Here is a 4,996-nt window from a genome sequence, read left to right as displayed (position 1 = left end):
TCCAAATTTGAATCCGGCTGACCTGACTTAACCAAATTTTTATCACAGATCAAAAATGACATTTTAGATGTGTTGGTGACTTTCGTTTTCCAAAATTATGCATATGGGTCAATTTATGCACGTTTGACCCGAATGAGTCATAAAACTTTCTTTAAACCAAATTTGACCCAAACTCATTTTTAAAGCACCAAAACTTGCAAACATACTTAAATAAATATACGGGATGTGTTACATACCTTTGGTTCTCAAAATTTCGCATATGGGTCAAAGTAGGCTCGTATGACCCAAATGGGTCATAAACACCCATTTTGACCAAAACATGCCACAACTTATTTTTTTTAAACATCACAACCATTAAATTTACTTAAATCGATGTTTGGGACTTTTCTACACTGACCGTTACTCATTTTGACCCATTAAACCCATTTGGTCAAACAAAGTCAATTGCACATAATATTTAGCTTAAATAATGTAGTCAACTTCCAGAATTTTTATAAAAATAAGTACAGGTCCGTTTGACTTGAAATACACGTCAAAATCTCCATAACTCAAAGTCCTAAAATATATCTGGAGATCAGACTCTAAGTCCTAATAGAAAAATCGCAGCAGTCTCAAATGCGCCCGACAGTTTTTCAGAAAATTTTCAGCGCGCCAGTTTTGTAAATTCTGCCATTTATTCTAGAAGAATGAAAACGACGAACAGCAAATTGAAGATGGCCACAAACATCTCAAATAATCACTGGTAAATAAAGCTAAGCAATTCACATAGCCAATTCGTACAGTTTTACAAAATACTACGGACTTCCTGATTTGGATAGAATTTAGACATGTTGTATTGTAACACATATAACGCATAGAAAACAACGGTTTCAGAAGCTAACATACAAATGACATATGTGCACCAACATGTAAATAACCACATACCAGAAGCACAAGTCCTAAGTCCATCCACAAATCAAGTAATGTCATTCGCTGCAAATTTTTGAACAGATTCAATTCGTTTCAGGAGGTCATATTCGAACGCATATAGCCGGACATCTAGGAACAATTAGCATGCATAATCTACATAAAAAGTGAAGTACTAATCATATACTTTTCAAAAATCCTCAGGTCATAATCCAGAAATCAATTTAAATGGCGTTTTTCATCTGTTTAAAACGTTGATCAACAAAAGTCGGGTCTAATAATCAATTAAGCATAACGGGAGTTTTAAAAATCCAATTAACACGATATACGAGTCTATCTCGAGTGTTTTTCACTTGTCTTTCCAACCATGTAACATACATAAACCAATTCATCACCAATCAATACCAGTTTTCAGATTAATGCATAAAACACAACGATAATTCAATTGATCATATCTTGAGCTATACATAACGAAAATATGCGATTCAAAAGAGCAAACTTATTAATTTTTCACAAGGATTTCATTTATAATTATTTCATAAACTGAAAATATCATGTTCATATCAGTAGCATATTAATCAAAAACGTGATCATTCATAAAAACGAGTTAAAACTTCAATTAAGCATAACATGAGTATACGGTAACGAAAATTCGAAATTCCAAAGTCCAAAATTATTAGTTTTTCAAGAAGATTCTGATTATCTCATAATATTATACATTCAACAAGTTCAATTTTCTGACCTCACACAAAACAAATTCGTGATTCATCAAAAAGTCATCAAACAATCAAATTAACGAATACTATCATGCATACATACAAGGACTTGAGCACTAGACACTATATCTACCCTAAAATGTAACAAAAACATGAAAACCTAAAAATTAGAGTTTTTAAAACTTACCATAATCAAGAAATTGTTGGTATAGATGTGTAGAGCTCTTCGAGAGGAGTCCGAATATGTAAACGATTTTATTATCAAGTGATTATTGAAGGTGTTCTTGAGGATAAAAGATTGATGATGATGATGAATAGTAGTGGGTGTTCTTGAGGAGGGGAAGAATATGTACGTATGTGTGTGTTTGATGAAATGAATTAGGGTTATAAATAGATAGATATGTCACGGGTATATTTCTATCTCAATAATAGATATCACGGATGTAATAATTAATATACACGGATATTAATGTGTAGTCACAGGTAAATAGATATATCACGGGTATAATAATTAGGTAAACACGGGTATTACTGTATAGTCACATGTTATAATTAAATTTTTATCCTTTAGCTAAGATCAAATGTATTTTATCTTAATATGATTCAATGACTGGTTAAATTTTATATTTATAAAAAAATTATATATATATATATATATATATATATATATATATATATATATATATATATATATATATATATATATATATATATATATATATATATATATATATATATATATATATATATTGTTTGAAACCTTTTAAACTCTTGACGTCATACCTGGTTTGTGTGTTTCATAAAATACTTATTTATTATATTTTTAAATTAGATACTGAAAACATGAATGTTTAAACTAATTTTCTCGGGTTTAGTTTAAGATTATCCTAATTAATAAAATTGATTTTTCAAAACTCAATTATTATATAACATAATAATTATTAAAATTAATAATCATACTTTTTGTTGTCTTAAAATATATTTTTCTCGTTTTCACTAACCTTAGTGTTTTTTTTAAAAAAAATCTAATCAATATTAATAATAGTATATTTAAAAAAACATACAAAATTTTAAATTTTAAGTACCGGTTGTTAAGTTTTCAACGAAAAGTTAACGAAAAAAGTCGGGTTATTACATTACCTACCCCTTAAAGAAAATTTCGTCCCGAAATTTTGGTTGGTGTGATTAAACGGCGTTTAAGAAACAAGTGAGGATAGAATGTTCGTCTTGACGTAGAAAGATCGAGCATCTTGTAGTTAAATATGAAAGTTAGGTAAAACGAGATCATAGTCCTTTGATACGAATACCTTTGAATAAACTGCTCGGAGTACAAGTGTGATATGACAAAGATGAGAAGGAACCACACGTGACTCAAATGATGTCACATATAGAGTCTTGGTATATTCAGATATCAGCACAGAAAACAGAGTCATGTAACATGGTACGTGGTGAAGATAAGGTTGATCAAGCATTACCACCATCACGTTCCATTAGAACTTCTGCATGACTTACCGTAATATAACCACGTTGATCAAGCGTAATTATATTACACTAACTCATACTTCCGTTCCAACATTACTCTAAAATATTTATGGATATAAAACAAGTGTCGTTTTCCAGAATTTATAAATCAAAATGATTTCAAAAAGGGGTGTACTAAAAATAGTACGAGAATATAATATTTATTTTAATTAATAATATTGAAAGGGTAATGACGTAAGAATGTCTTTGGAACTATTGAGAATCTTCGTGAGTCGGATAAGACTTCTTCCGATTTACAATTCGAGATGTCAGGAGTTTCTGAATCGAAGCATATACGCACATAATATAACACATATGATATCTATAAAAATATATAAGTAATGACTCACGTAGGAATGTCGGAAATTTCGAAAGTCCTGAATGACGCTTCCTGGTTTTTCAATGACCGGGGTGTTGAAAATGAACTCGTTTGAGCATGAGAAGGCTTGTAATCAAAGGGAGAAATACTTTCTCACCGATGGTAATAATAATATTATATTAATATCAGAATATGCACATAATCACATATAAGTGTAACGACACGGTTCTAGACTAGATCACTAATGTATCATAATGGTCCAGGTCAGACACATTAATGCACCTAATTCCCTAGAACCAACGCTCTGATACCACTTATAACGACCCGCCAAAATCGCTATTGACGCAGTTCGTTATCTACGGTCCCACAGCGAGGTTTCGACCACTATATGATACGTTTTGATAAAATATTGCTTTCATTTTTTTTTTTTAAATACTTTCTATACATAGAAAGTTTACCAAAATATAGACATATCCCAAATATATATGACAACTTATACAAAATGACTAAATCATCAATTTATTTAGTAACAGATTATAACAATAATATTTGAATGCAATGTCTTTTTGAAAATATGGCATAAAAGACTCCATGCAGCACCTTGAGCAAATAGCAAGCAGACAGCGGAAGCACTTTTGAAAAACCTGAGAATAAACATGCTAAAAGTGTCAATCAAAAGGTTGGTGAGTTCATTAGTTTATCATAAACAATCATTTTCATTATTTTAATAGACCACAAGATTTCCGTCTATAAATATATGTACACTCGCAAGTGTATAAAAGTATTCTATAAGTTGTAGGCACCCGGTAACAAGCCTTAACGTTCATGTTTTACCCTCTGAAGTACACCAGATCAGGTGTGTTTAAAATAACCTCGAAGTATTAAAGCATCCCATAGTCAGGATGAGGTTTGTCAGGCCCAATAGATCCATCTTTAGGATTCGCGCCTACCGTACATAGACAAGTAGTTTAATGTTACCAAGCTAAGGGTATATTTCTGGTTAAAACCCACGTAGAATTAGTTTTAGTACTTGTGCCTATTTCATAAAATATTTATAAAACAGCACATGTATTCTCAGCCTAAAAATATATATTGCAAAAGCAATTAAAAAGGGAGCAAATGAAACTCACCTTTGTAGCCCAATAAACAATTCACGTAGATGTAACCAATACTCGGAATGCAAGTAACAGTAGACCTCATCCTAAAGAATATATGTTGATTAATAAATATCTAACAAGCTAGGTCAGGTCATAGGGTTCGTATAGTCCTATTGCTCAAGTCCGACTCATAAATTTAGCAAAATTTAGCAAAAGTCAACAAAAGTCAACGCAAGTCAAAGTAAGTCAAATGTAAGTCAAACGCAAGTCAAATGCAAGTCAACATGGTTAACACAAGTCAACAACCGCATAAAATTACACAAGTTGGTCAAGTAGTCAAACATAGGTCAAACTTAAGTTATTCATTTTTACTTAGAAAAATTTATATTATTTACATATATGTATTTTTTAGTATTTTGCAGCTGATTCCAGGTCCC

The sequence above is a fragment of the Rutidosis leptorrhynchoides genome, chromosome 9 (assembly GCF_046630445.1).
Source record: "Rutidosis leptorrhynchoides isolate AG116_Rl617_1_P2 chromosome 9, CSIRO_AGI_Rlap_v1, whole genome shotgun sequence".
Taxonomy (NCBI): Eukaryota; Viridiplantae; Streptophyta; class Magnoliopsida; order Asterales; family Asteraceae; genus Rutidosis; species Rutidosis leptorrhynchoides.
Note: the sequence above shows the minus strand (reverse complement) of the source record.